Source organism: Schistocerca cancellata, chromosome 5, assembly GCF_023864275.1.
Source record: "Schistocerca cancellata isolate TAMUIC-IGC-003103 chromosome 5, iqSchCanc2.1, whole genome shotgun sequence".
Classification (NCBI taxonomy): domain Eukaryota; kingdom Metazoa; phylum Arthropoda; class Insecta; order Orthoptera; family Acrididae; genus Schistocerca; species Schistocerca cancellata.
The window spans coordinates 775,227,619-775,247,866 of record NC_064630.1 but is presented as its reverse complement, the minus strand read 5'-3'; the positions used below and the strand labels follow the sequence as shown (position 1 = coordinate 775,247,866).

The 20,248-nt window shown below is 43.6% G+C and overlaps 1 non-coding gene across 1 annotated transcript; it reads right to left on the bottom strand.

Moving 5' to 3' along the window:
• Positions 1-8,329: 8,329 nt before the first annotated feature.
• Positions 8,330-8,404, bottom strand: Trnas-cga (transfer RNA serine (anticodon CGA)). The gene has a single exon. It is a non-coding gene; the product is annotated as a tRNA-Ser (tRNA).
• Between the last annotated feature and the right edge of the window lie 11,844 nt (positions 8,405-20,248).

The following is a 20,248-nucleotide window of genomic DNA, read 5'->3' as shown; positions in this document are numbered from 1 at the left end:
TATTTTACAGTGCATACTTAACATCGGACGTCTCCATAGAATTTCTAAATGGCAACAGGGGACCTAAGTACAGCAAGTCATTGAATCTTCATGCTACTTTTATGGCGAAATCAACGAACAACGTATCGAAATCAAATTTCCATAAATAAGTGTTAAGCCCAAGTCCAGATGTAGTCTTATCCTCTGAACCGACAACACTGAATTTAGCCGTGATGATCCTATTCTCTTCACACCCAATATAGTGTCGCAGTTCTGTGTAACATGAATTGGACAAGCTCATGACAGTTTGATAGAATGCGTATTGTTGTTATTCTGTCACCAGAAAGGGCATAGCATGTTTTCCAGACCTGGACAGCCGACTACCACTACACATTTTTCTCTGGTTGTGTGAATCAACTTGAAGAGACTTCGTACAATACATTTTATATTTCTACTACAACTTTGAACTCGCAGAACAGGTTTAGTTCTGGCATATGGTAATATTACCCATTGAATTATCGCGTTAAGGTGTTCGCAATTCTACCACTGACCCAAAACCATCACAACTTGGAAGCTGAACGTTCCATGCACATTTCTGAAGAGATGTTCAATTTTTGGACAGGTAGACCATTTATTTCGCCTTTCTTGAGAGTCAGAAGAATCGAACACTCCTTAACCATACACCTAGATAGCAAGATCTACATACTATGGTCGCAAACTTTAGTTGATGGCTTTGATACCCTGGACACCAAATACAACATTGATTCTGTCTGCCACCAGCCATTTACAGGTTTCTGGAGGCGCATAACGCCATATTTTTACGAAATTCACGTCCGATTACGGTTCGGAAATATATACAACAGGAGTGTTAGATTTTTCGGATTCTCAAGAAAGGCGAAATAAATGGGCTACCAGTTCAAAAATTGTACAGCTCTTCAGAAATGGGAATGGAAACGCCAGCTTGCAAGTTGTGATGGTTTCGGGTAATATTTCAATGGGTAGTACTAGCACATTCCAGAACTACACCTGTCCTGCGAATTCAGAGTTGTAGTAGAAATGTAAAATGTATTGTACCAAATATCTTCAAGTTGATTCACACAACCAAAGAAAGGTGTGTAGTGCTAGTCGGCTGATCAGTTTTGGAAAACGTTCTATGCTGTTTCTGGAGACAGTATGACAACAACACGTATTCCTAACCTGTCTTACCGAGTGAGGTGGCGCAGTGGTTAGCACACTGGACTCGCATTCGGGAGGACGACGGTTCAATCCCGTCTCCGGCCATCCTGATTTAGGTTTTCCGTGATTTCCCTAAATCGTTTCAGGCAAATGCCGGGATGGTTCCTTTGAAAGGGCACGGCCGATTTCCTTCCCAATCCTTCCCTAACCCGAGATTGCGCTCCGTCTCTAATGACCTCGTTGTCGACGGGACGTTCAAACACTAACCACCTAACTAACCTATCTTAAGTGGCGCGCTTTTCTGTACACTGGGGTGCTGTTAATATTGGAACATAAAGTTCCCTGACTACTAGTCAGTGTTAAGTACAACGTGCACTGTGGTCTGCTGTCTGACACTGGAGACTATTTTTTCGCGTTGAACTGTTGTGGACGAGAATTGCTTACAGAGCAATGGGGAAGAACGAATATGCGCTTCTGTCAAGTAACTTAAGCATTCAAATGTGGTGTGCAATGTAGCGGCGTCACCCACAAACGTTTGCGACCATAGTATGACGTAGAACTTGCCAGCTGCATCTATGTGGTGAAACTATGCAGCTTGTACTCTGCAATATGGATCACTAAGAAGAGACTGAATTTATGGTGGACATACAGGGTGTTTCAAAAATGACCGATATATTTGAAATGGCAATAAAAACTAAACGAGCAGCGATAGAAATACACCGTTTGTTGCAATATGCTTGGGACAACAGTACATTTTCAGGCGGACAAACTTTCGAAATTACAGTAGTTACAATTTTCAACAACAGATGGCGCTGCAAGTGATGTGAAAGATATAGAAGACAACGCAGTCTGTGGGTGCGCCATTCTGTACGTCGTCTTTCTGCTGTAAGCGTGTGCTGTTCACAATGTGCAAGTGTGCTGTAGACAACATGGTTTATTCCTTAGAACAGAGGATTTTTCTGGTGTTGGAATTCCACCGCCTAGAACACAGTGTTGTTGCAACAAGACGAAGTTTTCAACGGAGGTTTAATGTAACCAAAGGACCGAAAAGCGATACAATAAAGGATCTGTTTGAAAAATTTCAACGGACTGGGAACGTGACGGATGAACGTGCTGGAAAGGTAGGGCGACCGCGTACGGCAACCACAGAGGGCAACGCGCAGCTAGTGCAGCAGGTGATCCGACAGCAGCCTCGGGTTTCCGTTCGCCGTGTTGCAGCTGCAGTCCAAATGACGCCAACGTCCATGTATCGTCTCATGCGCCAGAGTTTACACCTCTATCCATACAAAATTCAAACGCGGCAACCCCTCAGCGCCGCTACCGTTGCTGCACGAGAGACATTCGCTAACGATATAGTGCACAGGATTGATGACGGCGATATGCATGTGGGCAGCATTTGGTTTACTGACGTAGCTTATTTTTACCTGGACGGCTTCGTCAATAAACAGAACTGGCGCATATGGGGAACCGAAAAGCCCCATGTTGCAGTCCCATCGTCCCTGCATTCTCAAAAAGTACTGGTCTGGGCCGCCATTTCTTCCAAAATAATCATTGGCCCATTTTTCAGATCCGAAACGATTACTGCATCACGCTATCTGGACATTCTTCGTGAATTTGTGGCGATACAAACTGCCTTAGACGACACTGCGAACACCTCGTGGTTTATGCAAGATGGTGCCCGGCCACATCGCACGGCCGACGTCTTTAATTTCCTGAATGACTATTTCAATGATCGTGTGATTGCTTTGGGCTATCCGAAACATACAGGAGGCGGCGTGGATTGGACTCCCTATTCGCCAGACATGAACCCCTGTGACTTCTTTCTGTGGGGACACTTGAAAGACCAGGTGTACCGCCAGAATCCAGAAACAATTGAACAGCTGAAGCAGTACATCTCATCTGCATGTGAAGCCATTCCGCCAGACACGTTGTCAAAGGTTTCGGGTAATTTCATTCAGAGACTACGCCATATTATTGCTACGCATGGTGGATATGTGGAAAATATCGTACTATAGAGTTTCCCAGACCGCAGCGCCATCTGTTGTTGAAAATTGTAACTACTGTAATTTCGAAAGTTTGTCTGCCTGAAAATGTACTATTGTCCCAAGCATATTGCAACAAAAGGTGTATTTCTATCGCTGCTCGTTTAGTTTTTATTGCCGTTTCAAATATACCGGTCATATTTGAAACACCCTGTATCTTAACTGCTCTTCGATTGTATTGTCAAGTGTGTATTAGGGAGAAAAGAAATCTGACCTGAAGAAGGGGTATGCTGGTAGGACACATTCTGACACATCAAAGGATCACCAATTTAGTACTTGAGGGAAGCATGGGGGGTAAAAATCGTAGAGCGAGATCACAAGATGAGTACAGTAAGCAGATTCAGAAGGAAGTTCTGTTAAGTTGTTGTAGTTATCCGGAGATGAAGAGGCTTGCACAGGCATGGAGAGCCGCATCAAACCAGTCTTTGGACTGAAGACCACAACAGCAACAGCTTTGTTCTTTCACAATCTCAAGGAGGCTTATGGTCCGCTTAGTCTTAAGCCTTTTCAAATCTACAAAAGTGTGAACTGTTTTCCTACAGTAAATTTTTCTATACTTAAGAATTAGTTTCAGAATTAAACTTTGTTCTGGACAAGATTTACACTGAAGCATCAATGAAACTTGAAAGACGTGCACTTCATTCACCATTCAGTGCTCGTATTTCATATTTCTAATCCCAGCATTCTGGTACTCGGTAAAAAAAAAATTCAGGTAATATTAATAATTTAATTTTTACAGCTTGTCTCACACTAATCTATGAAAGGAGCTTGGCGCTAGAAATTTTCTTTATTTATGGGCGAGGGCAGCAGTCTTCCTAGCAGCCATGATGGCTTCCCGTTTCCCATCCTTTTTCCGATGGCCAGGCTAGCACGTGGTGTCGTTCGAACGTTCAGTAGTGGCCAAAGTTTCTCCTGTTCTCAGTTCCCCAACCTGCCTTACCAACCTTGTAACTGCTATTTCTTCTCGATTTTAACGTCGCGAGGTCGCCTCCCTGTGAAATTCCGGCCCGATGACTGGCCAGTTCAGGTGCGCGCCCGTTTTTCGCGGGTAGGCGCCAACCGCCTTTCCGCGGGTGGATATTGGACAAAGGGATGTTTTGGTTTGTGGGGCGCTCAACTGCGTGGTTATCAGCGCCCGTACAATTACCCAATCTTTGCTCAGTCCAATTTCGCCACTTTCCTGGATGATGATGAAATGATGAGGACAACACAAACACCCAGTCATCTCGAGGCAGGTGAAAATCCCTGACCCCGCCGGGAATCGAACCCGGGACCCCGTGCTCGGGAAGCGAGAACGCTACCGCGAGACCACGAGCGGCGGACATTGGACAAAGGGGCAGTAGCTCAGTTCTAGTGGGACCGTGCCGGAGACCGGAGGTGCAGCTTCGAGGAGATGAAGTTCGGTAAGCATGAGCGCCGACGTGCACTGTAGATTGGCGCCCTGAGGCCCAGAGGGAACCTGATAGGTCATTGTGAATAGTTCGCGTCTTGCGGGTTTTATTCCTTCAGTACGGGAGGCTACCTAGCGATTCACGCACAGTAGCATCTTCTTGGTCTTTGGCTAACTCCTGGTGGTGGTCGTTGCACGCCTGCAACCCCTTCCTTTACTAAATGGGATTCTATTTGAATATACGGCGATCGTTACTAAAATTCCTTTCCTCACGATATCGTGGCGTGTTATGAACGTACGTTAGGGCAGGCTGCTGAACTCGAATCTTTCTTCCCCCCACCCCCATTTGATTGTATTATTGTTCGATTCTCAAGTGTTTAATAAATGAGTCCGTAAATCTTAGATTCTCACTCTTTCCTTACGTGAACTCACCCCTAGTGTAACAGAATAATGCAGAACTATAACGGTTGCTATGAGGTCGTGCAGGTCTCGTGCCACTAACGATAGTATTAAGATTCCATATCGCGGGCTTGGCACGACCATTGCACGCATGGCACCGATAACAGGAGTAATCATGTTCAACTATTCCCCAGTGATAAACTGGGAAGTGTTCACGGCTCAGTGTGGGTACGTGAGCACTAAATCCACTTGATGTGGTGGAAGTAGTGGCCTCTGTTTCGCCTTGCTAGTTTAGAGAAAACATATCAAAAAATCACAGCCCCTACAGCAAGGGATAGAAACTTGAAACAAACGAGCCATCGCTTTTAAACTGCTGTAGGCATGCGTATTCAAATACAGAGATATGTAAAGAGGCAAAATAAGGCACTGCGGTCGGCTACGTCTATGTAACACAACAAGTGTCTGGCGCAGTTGTTTGATCGGTTACTGCCGCTATAGTGGCAGGTTATCATGATTTAAGTGAGTTTAAACGTGGCGCTATAGTCGGCGCACGAGCGATGGTGCACGGCATCTCTGAGGTAGCGATGAAGTGGGGATTTTCCAGTACGAGCATTTCACGAGTGTACTGTGAGTATCAGGAATCCAGTAAAACATCAACTCTCCGACATCGCTGCGGCCGGAAAAAGATCCTGCAAGAACTGGACCAACGACGACTGAAGATAATCGATCAACGTGACACAAGTGCAACCGAACCGAAAATTACTGCAGATTTCAGTGCGAACCATTCACAACGAAACATCATCAGTGGGCATTCGGAGCCGAAGACCCACTCGTGTACTCTTGATGACTGCACGACACAAAGCTTTACGCCTCGCCTAGGCACGTCAACATCGACATTGGACTGTTGATGACTGGAAACATGTTGCCTGGTCGGACGACTCTCGTTTCAAATTGTATAGAGCCGATGGACGTGTACGGATATAGAGACAACCTCATGAATCCATGGACCCTGCATGTCAGCAGAGGACTGTTGAAGCTAGTGGAGGCTCTATAATGGTGTGGGGCCTGCGCAGTTGGAGTGATGTGGGACCTCAGATACGTCTAGATACGCTCTGACAAATGACACGTATGTAAGCATCCTGTCTGATTACATGCATCCGTTCATGACTATTGTGCATTCCGACAGACTTGGGCAGTTCCAGCAGGGCAATGCGTCACTCCACATCTCCAGAACTGCTATAGGGTGGCTCCAGGAAAACTCTTCTGTGTTTAAACACTTCCGCTGACCACCAGACTCCCCAGATATAAAAATTATTGAGCATATCTGGGATGCTTTGCAACGTGCTGTTCAGAAGAGATCTCCACCCCTCGTACTGTTACGGATTTATGGACACCCCTGCAGGATTCATGGTGTCAGTTCCCTCCAGCACTACTTCAGCCATTAGTCGATTCCATGACACGTCGTGTTGCGGCACTTCTGCGTGTTCGCGGGGGAGCTCCACGGTATTAGGCACGTGTACCAGTTACTTTGACTCTTCAGTGAATTTGGTCTGAAACCTGTTCGATACTCACCAATTTTACATTCAGGTTGTTGTTGAGCTCAGTCCAGGAGACCCTGAAATAAAATTTTGTGTGGGACAGGAGAAAGAGAACCTCTTCCGCAATTACTAACGTCCGTTCTGTATCCCTTTTTATACACTCCTGGAAATTGAAATAAGAACACCGTGAATTCATTGTCCCAGGACGGGGAAACTTTATTGACACATTCCTGGGGTCAGATACATCACATGATCACACTGACAGAACCACAGGCACATAGACACAGGCAACAGAGCATGCACAATGTCGGCACTAGTACAGTGTATATCCACCTTTCGCACCAATGCAGGCTGCTATTCTCCCATGGAGACGATCGTAGAGATGCTGGATGTAGTCCTGTGGAACGGCTTGCCATGCCATTTCCACCTGGCGCCTCAGTTGGACCAGCGTTCGTGCTGGACGTGCAGACCGCGTGAGACGACGCTTCATCCAGTCCCAAACATGCTCAATGGGGGACAGATCCGGAGATCTTGCTGGCCAGGGTAGTTGACTTACACCTTCTAGAGCACGTTGGGTGGCACGGGATACATGCGGACGTGCATTGTCCTGTTGGAACAGCAAGTTCCCTTGCCGGTCTAGGAATGGTAGAACGATGGGTTCGATGACGGTTTGGATGTACCGTGCACTATTCAGTGTCCCCTCGACGATCACCAGTGGTGTACGGCCAGTGTAGGAGATCGCTCTCCACACCGTGATGCCGGGTGTTGGCCCTGTGTGCCTCGGTCGTATGCAGTCCTGATTGTGGCGCTCACCTGCACGGCGCCAAACACGCATACGACCATCATTGGCACCAAGGCAGAAGCGACTCTCTTCGCTGAAGACGACACGTCTCCATTCGTCCCTCCATTCACGCCTGTCGCGACACCACTGGAGGCGGGCTGCACGATGTTGGGGCGTGAGCGGAAGACGGCCTAACGGTGTGCGGGACCGTAGCCCAGCTTCATGGAGACGGCTGCGAATGGTCCTCGCCGATACCCCAGGAGCAACAGTGTCCCTAATATGCTGGGAAGTGGCGGTGCGGTCCCCTACGGCACTGCGTAGGATCCTACGGTCTTGGCGTGCATCCGTGCGTCGCTGCGGTCCGGTCCCAGGTCGACGGGCACGTGCACCTTCCGCCGACCACTGGCGACAACATCGATGTACTGTGGAGACCTCACGCCCCACGTGTTGAGCAATTCGGCGGTACGTCCACCCGGCCTCCCGCATGCCCACTATACGCCCTCGCTCAAAGTCCGTCAACTGCACATACGGTTCACGTCCACGCTGTCGCGGCATGCTACCAGTGTTAAAGACTGCGATGGAGCTCCGTATGCCACGGCAAACTGGCTGACACTGACGGCGGCGGTGCACAAATGCTGCGCAGCTAGCGCCATTCGACGGCCAACAGCGCGGTTCCTGGTGTGTCCGCTGTGCCGTGCGTGTGATCATTGCTTCTACAGCCCTCTCGCAGTGTCCGGAGCAGGTATGGTGGGTCTGACACACCGGTGTCAATGTGTTCTTTTTTCCATTTCCAGGAGTGTATATTGCATTTTTGAACAAACTTTTCTAGTAACCCGGAACTTTCTCTGCTTGCCATCTGTTTTGCATGATCACTGTAATTTCTTCTGATGTTTTTGGGGCAGCTGATTTCAGGAGTTCTGCAGCAATTCCATCTTCACCAGATGCTTTTTATTATCTTTTAATGGAACATAATTCCTGTGGCACCGCTGCTTCATGGTGAAACTTCCCGGCAGATTAAAACTGTATGCCAGACCGAGACTCGAACTCGGGACCTTTGCCTTTCGTGGGCAAGTGCTCTACCAACTGAGCTACCCGAGCACGATTCACGCCCCGTCCTCACAGATTTAATTCCGCCAGTACCTCGTCTCCTACCTTCCAAACTTCACAGCTCTCGTGCGTATCTTGCAGAACTAGCACTCCTGCTTCGTGGTGTTCACTTCTGACTTGTCGCTAGCGTATATCCGTCTCAGACGGAAGGTGTACACTTCTCCTAGAGAGACCCCCCGCCTGGGTGAGCTAAATGTCAAACTAGCCACGCTGTCACTGTATGTAGCACAGGCAGGATGCAGACAGGACGGCTGCCGGCATTTGCAAGCAGTCCGGGGTGTCCGCGTTGGTACCGTTGGTGGACAACAGAACGTGACCGGAGGCTATCGCAGCCGCGACTCGGGTGTTAATGAGTCGGAGCTGGCCACCACACTGCGCAAATGGCGACGTGGTAACATCAAAGGCGGTGCGAGCCATTCCACTCCTCCACAGCAGACGTAACATTTACAGTTTCAGGATGACACAGTCGAAACTATCACAGACGTTGAAATTGCGGAAGTAGTTAAAAATGGCAGAACTTGAGCAGTCGTGGTTACATAAAACGATTTTCCCAGGAAGCTCAGAACCTCAAGCCACCCTCAACAGAACATTAATGGGTCGCCTGTAGTTATAAACAACGTTAAGAAAGCTGAAATGGTAACGAACTTTCAGATGGGCTTCAGGACTCAGGGACATGATATGACAGAAACTTTAACTGCAAGAGCTATAAACTTACTGACAAGGGGAGGCCACGACGTTTGGAACGCGGATTTACTGCAAACTTCGTACACTCGTAGTACTCCATGAGGACAACAAAATGTCTAAGTAGTTGCGCGTATTTCTCAAGTGTTATTGAGAAAATCGCAAGATAATTTCGGGCGTAAAATATATACCTGCGCGTCGCAATTTGTTACCATGAAGCGGTGGCAGCCGAGTGGTGCCGGCACTGTACTTCAGCGTGTTCGGTCAGAGAGCTAGTTGGTCTCTGTAATAAAAAAAAAACTGAGTGGAAGGATCAACAAAACGAACTTGAACAGATCTCATGTGACGTCTGCAACGACCAAACACAACGATCCACGAAAAAAAAAGAAAGAAAAAGAAAGTGGTTAGCATTCAAGCCCCGTAATCGCTGGATCGATGGATCGAGTCCCGTTCGTCAGTTTTTTTTTTCCAACACAGTCATTTTCTTTACTATTTGTATTACAATTCATGTAATGGGAAAAATACGTGTAATCGGATGAATTTGTGGCACAGCTTGACTAGAAGAAGGGATCGGTTGGTTGGACATGTTCTGAGTCATCAAGGAATCACCAATTTAGTATTGGTGGGCAGCGCGGAGGGTAATAATCGTAGAAGGAGACCAAGGGATGAAAACACTAAGCAGAACCAGAAGGATGTAGGGTGAAGTAGTTACTTGGAGATGAAGTACGAGGTGCATTCAAGTTCTAAGGCCTCCGATTTTTTTTCTCCGGACTGGAAAGAGATAGAATCATGCGCATTGTTTTAAAATGAGGCCGCGTTCATTGTCAATACGTCCCAGAGATGGCAGCACCGTACGGCAGATGGAATTTTGCCGCCAGCGGCGAGAATGAGAACTGTTTTAAATACTCAAAATGGCGACGTTTTCCTTACTTGAACAGCGTGCAATCATTCGTTTTCTGAATTTGTGTGGTGTGAAACCAATTGAAATTCATCGACAGTTGAAGGAGACATGTGGTGATGGAGTTATGGATGTGTCGAAAGTGCGTTCGTGGGTACGACAGTTTAATGAAAGCAGAACATCGTGTGACAACAAACCGAAACAACCTCGGGCTCGCACAAGCCGGTCTGACGACATGATCGAGAAAGTGAAGAGAATTGTTTTGGGGGATCGCCGAATGATGACTGTTGAACAGATCACCTCCAGAGTTGGCATTTCTGTGGGTTCTGTGCACACAATCCTGCATGACGACCTGAAAATGCGAAAAGTGTCATCCAGGTGGGTGCCACAAATGCTGATGGACGACCACATGGCTGCCCGTGAGGCATGTTGCCAAGCAATGTTGGCGCACAACGACAATGAATGGGACTTTCTTTTCGTCGGTTGTGACAATGGATGAGACGTGGATGCCATTTTTCAACCCAGAAACAAAGCACCAGTCAGCTCAATGGAAGCACACAGATTCACCGCCACCAAAAAAATGTCGGGTAACCGCCAGTGCTGAAAAAATGATGGTGTCCATGTTCTGGGACAGCGAGGGCGTAATCCTTACCCATTGCGTTTAAAAGGGCACTACGGTAACAGGTGCATCCTACAAAAATGTTTTGAAGAACAAATTCCTTCCTGCACTGCAACAAAAACGTCCGGGAAGGGCTGCGCATGTGCTGTTTCACCACGACAACGCACCCGCACATCGAGCTAACGTTACGCAACAGTTTCTTCGTGATAACAACTTTGAAGTGATTCCTCATGCTCCGTACTCACCTGACCTGGCTCCTAGTGACTTTTGGCTTTTTCCAACAATGAAAGACACTCTCCGTGGCCGCACATTCACCAGCCGTGCTGCTATTGCCTTAGCGATTTTCCAGTGGTCAAAACAGACTCCTGAAGAAGCCTTCGCCGCTGCCATGGAATCATGGCGTCAGCGTTGTGAAAAATGTGTACGTCTGCAGGGCGATTACGTCGAGAAGTAACGCCAGTTTCATCGATTTCGGGTGAGTAGTTAATTAGAAAAAAAATCGGAGGCCTTAGAACTTGAATGCACCTCGTAGCTTGCACAGGATAGAGCAGCGTGGAGAGCTGCATTAAAACAGTCTCTGGACTGAAGACCACAACAACAACAACAATGTTGTCCTATTCGCTTCTTTTGCTGGCTCATCTTGTAGTGGATGTAATACAGCGTTGTACACAGTGGTTCCGTATTCGAATCGGTAGCTTGCCGACATGGTGTTTACTTAGGGAAAGGCAAAGGCAACGGGCAGCGGGCAGCAGGGTTGTATCAGGAGACCTATCCCGGCCGACAACGATTACAGCATTCAGTGTTTGCAACAGTGTTTCCCCGTTTGTCTGAGACAGGGTCGTTTCAGGGAGCAGGAAATCATGAAGGACGTACCCGAAATGTTCGGACAGCAGACTTGGAGGAAATTGTGATTAACACTGTGGAAGCTGACCGCCGTGTCAGTATCAGGCGATTTTGGCCCGCCAGTACAGGGTAAGTCAGACGACCGGGTGGAACACTCCCCATGAGAGTTGTTACAACCCTTATTACTTAGAGCGTGTACAGAGCTTACTAGCGAGAGACCTTCCACTTCGGGAGCAGTTTCTTCACGAGGCACCCATGATTCCGGGATTTGTGCCTTCCATTCTATTCTGAGATGAGGCCGCCTTTGCACGGGGTGGTACCTTCAACTTCAGTAAGTCAGCTGTAGAACAATATGCCGAGCCCCAATGGTATGGAGACAGCTAATCATCAGCATCGGTGGAGACTGAATGTGTGGGCCGAGATAACTGGCGACCGTATTTTGGAACCAGTCTTCCTTCCACGTCGTCTAACAGACCGGAACTTGCGTTTCTTGCGGGTGAGTTTGCCTCCCCTGCTGGAAGAAGAACCATTGACGATTCTAAGGGCTATGTGGCTACTACATGATGGTGCTGCAGCCCACTTCGCTCATTTGCATCTTGTCTTCCCTGGTCGATGGATCAGACGAGGGGGTCCAGTTGCATAGCCTGCTCGTTCAACGGATCTCAACCAGTGTGATTTCTAGTTATGGGGCCATCTCAAAAGTACTGTATATGCAGAGCCCATTGTAGGTCGGAGTAGCGTACTCATGCTGGCTTTGTTCGGATGCAGCCTTGTCGATGTGGACGCGAGAGACAGAACATGCTGCATCTACATGGATACTCTGCAAATCACATTTAAGTGTCTGGCAGAGGGTTCATCGGACCACCTTCATAATTCTCTGTTATTCCAATCTCGTATAGCGCGCGGAAAGAATGAACACCTGTATCTTTCTGTACGAGCTCTGATTTCCCTTATTTTATCGTGGTGATCGTTCCTCTCTATGTAGGTCGGTGTCAACAAAATATTTTCGCATTCGGAGGAGAAAGTTGTTGATTGGAATTTCGTGAGAACATTCCGTCGCAACGAAAAACGCCTTTCTTTTAATGATGTCCAGCCCAAATCCTGTATCATTTCTGTGACACTCTCTCCCATATTTCGCGATAACACAAACGTGCTGCCTTTCTTTGAACTTTTGCGATGTACTCCATCAGTCCTATCTGGTAAGGATCCCACACCGCGCAGCAGTATTCTAAAAGAAGACGGACAAGCGTAGTGTAGGCAGTCTCCTTAGTAGGTCTGTTACATTTTCTAAGTGTCCTGCAAATAAAACACAGTCTTTGGTTAGCCTTCCCCGCAACATTTTCTATTTGTTCCTTCCACTTTAAGTTGTTCATAATTGTAATTCCTAGGTATTTAGTTGAATTTACGGCTTTTAGATTAGACTGATTTATAGTGTAACTGAATTTTAACAAGTTTATCAGTCGATAAACCACAGTGTCATCTGCAAACAACCGAAGACGACTGCTCCAAAATCGTTAATATAGATAAGGTACAGCAAAGGGTCTATAACACTACCTCTGGGACATGCACGTGTCGAGGCAATTGGAAACCATTTTCAACACATACTGTAACTGTGGCTCCACGGTACAGTGCATATTAGACCTCAGTCTTTGTAACAATGTATAACTGAATAAATGGTCTCTAGCATGGGAACCGTGCATTTCTTCATTGGACCTTGTAAGTAGACTGTATGGGTTTTTTTATTGGTAACGCCACATATATGTAAGTAGACTTTATAGGTTTTTTATTGGTAACGCCACATAGCGCTCTGTATGAAAATCACTGTCTGTGCTGTGTGCAGTCTGTGGCTAGTTTGCATTGTTGTCTGCCATTGTAGTGTTGGGCAGCTGGACGTGAACAGCGCGTAGCGTTGCGCAGTTGGAGGAGAGCCGCCAGCAGTGGTGGATGTGGGGAGAGAAATGGCGGAGTTTTGAAATTTGTAAAAATGGGTGTAATGAACTGCTGTATATATTATGACTTTTGGTGACTATTAAGGTAAATACAATGTTTGTTCTCTATCAAAATCTTTCATTTGCTAACTATGCCTATTAGTAGCGCTAAAAATATTGTGTGTCAGTTTAAGCACAGTCGTATATAATTTTTCTAAGGGGAAGTTTCATATGTCGACCCTTAGCCGAGGATACCTCACTGGAATCTTCTGATTTTTTTCTTGTAGTTTGTGTAACTAGTGTAGCTATTGTTTATTGCTAGCGCGTAATTGTAGAGAGAATTCCATTTGTAGTTGTAGTTTTTCATTCTTGTACAGTAAAACAGTTGTGGCATGCATGTAGATTTGCACCAAGTATTTCGCAGCTGCGCTTGCAATTAACTAGATATTATTTTCAGTGCTACGTTAATGTGTTCCCCTATTTTTGCTCTTCAAATTGTGTTTTTCTTTGTTGTCGTGTGAAATATTGTGACAATAATGGCGTGTGAAAAACGTAATACTAGGCTCCAAACTAAACTGAGAAATGACAGTGAAGACGAAAGCAGTGTGTTAGCGCCACCGTGTAATGAATTAACTAATGTTCGAACTAGTAATTTGGTAATTGTGCATAGGGAAATGGAGCGGGCGGCAAACAATGGCGTAGGCAGTGAAACAATTAGTGAACAGGGAAGCATTATCGATCGATCGCTCGGCAACAGCTCGCCTCAGGAATCCGAAATGACAGGACACAATTTTACAAATACTGTAGATTCAGGTTTTACGTCCTCACCGTTTTCTCAAATAAGTCAAGACACATTTTCTGCTTGTTAAAATGTGAATGTTGCTGGTGCAAGTGCACTGCCGAAAAGCGTAGAGGAACAGATTCCAGACACTAATGCGTTGTTATTACAGCTAATGCAACAAATGGAACAAAATCAGAGACAAACACAGCGAAAGCTTCAAAAGTTAGACACAATGGAACAACACCAGAGACAAACACAGCAAAAGCTTCAAAAGTTAGACACAATGGAACAACACCAGAGACAAACACAGCAACAGTTAGACGCAATGGAACAAAATCTTCAAAAGTTAGACACCACACTTGAACAAACACGTGAAGATTTAACTACTGAGTTACGTAACATTGAATCGAAATGTCAAAAAGTCTGTAATGACGTAAAAACACAAATTTGTGAGCATTTTCAACCTATTTTTTCGCGGCATGAAAATGCATTACAGAATCACGAAGCAGCCATAAAAGAACTGCAAACTATTGCTCATCAAAATCATGAGACCCTGAAAGCTAAAATTGACTCAGTTACATCTACCGATTCGGTTACGCAACTTGCAAAAACTCAAGAAAACTTAAAGGACACAGTAGATACTCTGAAAATTGGTTCAGAAAGACTCATGGAGGAAATTAGTTCATTATCAGAGAAAGTAGTTGAACTAAAATAATAATTTATCTACGAAGGTAGATGATAATCTGAATGACACAAAACCGGTAGTCTTCAATGACACAGAAGAGTGCGAACAAATTAGGAAACTGAAACAAAATCTGAATCAAATTAATACGCAACACCAAAGAGAAATCCGGGAAGTACAAGATCAGCTGACACAGGTAATACAAGAATTACGTATTTCAGAGGACACTCGCACTCCAATACGGGAAGAGGGACATAGAAATACGGAACAGCCACAAAATAATAACACAGGGCACTTCGGAAATTATGAAAGAAATTGGCAAGGTACACTGAATTTTGAGATGGAACCGCCGAAACGACGTAACAATGACCGACATGCGACTCGCCGACATGATGATTTTGACTATAAGCTGTTCATTACTACACGTAAATTCAAAACGTTTAAGAATTCTGTCAACAACATTCATCCACAAGCGTGGCTCCATCAATTCTCTCATTGTTTTCCTCCCAACTGGTCATTAGAACACAAAATAGAATTTATGTGTGGCTACTTGGAGAATGAACCAGCTGTAAGAATGCGATAACTAAGATATCTATACGCAAAGCATTTCACTTTTGTTTATTATGAGGTAAGTACATTGACTTCTGCAGAACTTAGCTTTCGGAGGACAATAACTATGACACTTCGACAGAGATTATCTTACAGCAAGACGCACATTTAGCGCTATGGGACACGTATTTGAGTGATTAATTTTGTACTTAAATCATTTATTTTTAAAGATATTTGAAGTACAATGATACAAAGGTTTTCCGTAATACATTTCATTCCATTGTTGTAATCTGTAACACCTGATAATTACATTAATCCTCAGGGGGGTACACGCCTACTTTGTGTATCATATGTTTGGCAAGCACAAGGAGCCCTAGCTAATATGGTATTTGCTTATACAACTTTACACATTGGTACCATATTCCTCTAACACATAAATTACACAGCTAACTGATCATTTAACTGAGAGATAAACTTTTTTACTACATCAGTCACACATGTTTACACAATTACACAGTTGGATAACTTCACACTTATGAAACTTTATTTTGTCTGTACTTTGGGAACTGTTCATATTTTTTCGGAACCATTGTGATATTATGAGAGCTTTGAATGATATATTTGGTATGGGATCACGATTTTTAAAGTACGTTTGAGGCAAATGACACTTTTGACATGAGCAGAGTTATTTTTTTTAATTATTGGAGGAAGCTACGACGATTTTGAGAGTTGACAGAGGTGTTATGATGTTAATATTACGATGACTATGTGTATTATGCTGTTGCAGTATGTTTATGATCAATAAGCTGATGCTATATGAGCTGTTTGATTATGCTATGTATCTGTTATGATGAAATATTGAGGAGGTGTCGACGAATAAGGTAAGGAATAACGAGTAGTGTTTAGGGCTCTGGTTTATGAAAAAGGTTGTTGGAAACCAAGAATCGTACTTTAAGAGTTATGAAATGTATGTAAATGCGTGAATGTATTACAATGCCGACGAAAATTTTTTGGACACTGTTATATCAATAGGATTTTGTTTCTACAGCTTTGTAACGTAATTCTTGACCTGTGAAATATTTTTATATGAGACTGTCACTGTATTGCAAACTGGTGTTGTAAATATTTAAGTAAGAAAGGCAAGTGACCTTGACGTAATGCGTCTTGAGCGGCCAGCTGTGCGTCGCCTGGAAAAAAGCCATTAGTGTGTGCCTTTCAGAGGCACAGGTAGAAAAAAAAAAAGGGAGGCCATTATCCTCGCTATTGACATTCCTTTGTAGAAAGCATCGTAAATACGACACCCTCAAACTTGAAAACATGATAACACTGTGGAGCTCTTAATTTATGATATTTACTGCAATGCCTAATGAAATGACGAGAAATATTTTTATGTCTATACACCTGATTATGACTACTGTCTTTCTAGTTGAGAGAAATGCCATATGGCTTGCTTTATGTATTTATTTACTCATTTTGTTTAATATCTAGTTTCTAGCTGCACTGCAGCATTGGTTAAAATAAGATTTTATAGATGTACTAATATAAATCTTTTATGCCTACAGATCCATGAAAAAATAACTGTATGATGTACTTAAAAAAAAAACGAAGGAACACAAAACCATTTCACAGGAATTGCATACAGATTTTCTTTTCAAGTACTTGGTAATTTCTTTTGTAGCATGATTTGTGGTGCACCACTTAAAATACATAGACATTAAGATGTGAATATACATTTCCCTTGTCTGCACTGTTCTCTTTAGTGTAATATTTTTTTCTGCTTGAGCTATAAGTTATTTCATTTGCTGCTGCTGTTTGCCAGGCATAGTGTTACTGAATTTGGCTTTGTGTTACTCTGCTAAGCCAGTTTTACTACTGATTTATTTTTCTTGTTGCTGCACATTGGCTCATATTAGTTGTAATGTTGCATTGCTTGGTAATTTAGATTTATTGCAGCTTGCTTTGACAATTTGTATTTTTTTTTGTCCTTGCTGTTTGTGTTAATTTGTTATGTGCTGCTGCATTGCCTCGTCCCTTGGTATATATATCTGAGCTCAGTAGATTTAAGTTAGCTTAAGAGGGGGTAGACTATATAAGAAACTAACTATGATGAATTGGAAGAAATGCATTAAGAAGCTATAAGAAAATAGTTTGGCCAAAAAAGTAGTGCACAGTGGAGGAAAAGTATTTTGAAAGAGGATATGAACAAAAAAGTAGGGTTTAGGGGAACAGGTTTAGGTAGGATTTTCTTGGAAATAAATGATGAGGTAAGATAATGGAAAATAAATATTGTGGTAAGAAATATGTGAACATATAAATACAGAAAGCATGCTTGGATTGGACTTTTTTGGTGGAAATAAATGTTGAAATAAGGCGAAAGATCTATGGAATGAAGTTTTGGGTTGGACTGCAGTACCAAATGTTACACTGAAAACGAACCCTGTCCTTTCCTTTTGTGTTATCCCACTATGTGTTTGTGTACCCTTGTGTATTTGTTTTCTTCCTGTCTCTGTGTACTGTTTCATAGAATTTTTTTTCTCTTCTAATACTAAGCTACATTCACTATGATGAGGAATACTGTTATCCTCAAATATAACTGACATTAATAATATGTTATTTACTTTGTAAAGATGTTAGACATTATTTATTCTGTTCTGTTTTAATGCTCTTGTGTGAAGTTGATGTTTCGAAAGTTATTCTGATCTTTTATGTATGTACTCATGTCATAATTCCTGTAACACTGATGTATATGTTATTTCTATTCTTTTGTAAAGCCTGTACTACAAATGTTATCTCTATCGTTATGTTCTTTAATGATGTATTTTGTACCTTTGTAATTGTATTTTTATGTTATAAAATTGTAATTGACACCAGTTCATCATATTATTAACTTGTAAGTTCCATTTCACTGCACACGTTTCTGTTGTTCATAGTAATGCACAATATGTGAGAAGTTGGGACTGTTAGTGTTTGCATGTGTGTTAATAATTCAGCATGGACTGGATAACAACATTGCTGGTTCTAAGGACATTTCAAAAAAAAATTTGTGAGTGCACAAGTGGTGGTTTATGGACTTGCTATATTGTCCGCAAGACTCTTCGATGGTGATTGTGCACCTGCACAGTCGCAACAGATGGTTGCTGGCCGTCTCTACATGGACTACAGTGGATCTGCATCTTTGATGGCCCACCAATACCATTATTTCGACAAGGACTGCAGTGGGTCTGCACCTCTGGTGGCCCACCAATACCATAATCTCTACCAGGACTACAGTGGGTCTGCTCTGTGATGACCTACCTACCAGTATTCTTCAAAACTTCGAATGACTCTGCTGTGGGTTTGCTCTGTTGTGGCCCATTACCTGTCAGCATGTCAATAGTCAGCACTGTCTTTCCATTGGAAGGACAACACTACTTCTTCAAGACTGCATGGAAATCCACTACTTCCGTGTGCATTGTCTTTTACTGCTCAGACTTTGAGAAAAGAAACGGCAGTTTTACTGTGATGAATGATCAGGACTGTCTTTATGGACTGTGAGAAAATTCTAGCTTTTGACCAACATTGTATTAATAAGTGTGTGCATTTGATATCTTTCTTACTGTAATTGTTAAAAATTTTTTAACTAATATGTATTGGCCACTGCTCAAAACAATTTGTAAAAATTTTTGTGGGGAGCATGGGGGCTATGTAAGTAGACTGTATAGGTTTTTTTTATTGGTAACGCCACATATATGTAAGTAGACTGTATAGGTTTTTTTATTGGTAACGCCACATAGCGCTCTGTATGAAAATCACTGTCTGTGCTGTGTGCAGTCTGTGGCTAGTTTGCATTGTTGTCTGCCATTGTAGTGTTGGGCAGCTGGATGTGAACAGCGCGTAGCGTAGCGCAGTTGGAGGAGAGCCGCCAGCAGTGGTGGATGTGGGGAGAGAAATGGCGGAGTTTTGAAATTTGTAAAAATGGGTGTAATGAACTGCTGTATATATTATGACTTTTGGTGACTATTAAGGTAAATACAATGTTTGTTCTCTATCAAAATCTTTCATTTGCTAACTATGCCTATTAGTAGTTAGTGCCTTCAGTAGTTTGAATCTTTTATTTAGCTGGCAGTAGTGGCGCTCGATGTATTGCAGTAGTTCGAGTAACCAAGATTTTTGTGAGGTAAGTGATTTGTGAAACGTATAGGTTAATGTTAGTCAGGGCCATTCTTTTGTAGGGATTTTTGAAAGTCAGATTGCATTGCGCTAAAAATATTGTGTGTCAGTTTAAGCACAGTCATATATAATTTTTCTAAGGGGACGTTTCAACCTTTTTTGATCCGTTCCCTCTCACAATCAATCCCAAGAGTTTGTACTGTGGAAAAACTCACTCTGTGTACATAAAATTAATATGCTCAATTTAGTTATGATTATTACCATTGTAAGTAAAGGCTGTAGGTCACCACATTGTAGCACAATAAAACAATTTTGCACAAGCCACCATTGATTATTATTATTACTCTTATTGTTATTACTATTTTCATGGTAGTGGTCAGACAGATGGCACTGGCAACCTGAAGTCTTCCAATTTCTGCCAGATCAGAAGCAAGGAGTCCAGCAATCAAAGGATTCAAAAACATAAGTACGGTGCACACATTTTAACTTGGCTGATTTCTGTTGGGGATACAGCAGACGGGTGAAGCAAGTGTCGCTCGGAAGAGGAGTGTTGCAGAGGAAGAATATTTTGTAAGAAAAGTCTACCCTCTGTGTCGATATACAGCTTTCTTTTCTGAGAAGCATTTGTGGGTTCCACTCGTGATGCACCGGAATTCACTCATCATTAAGTAAAAAATGTTTTTAGACATAAGTAATTTGTCGCACT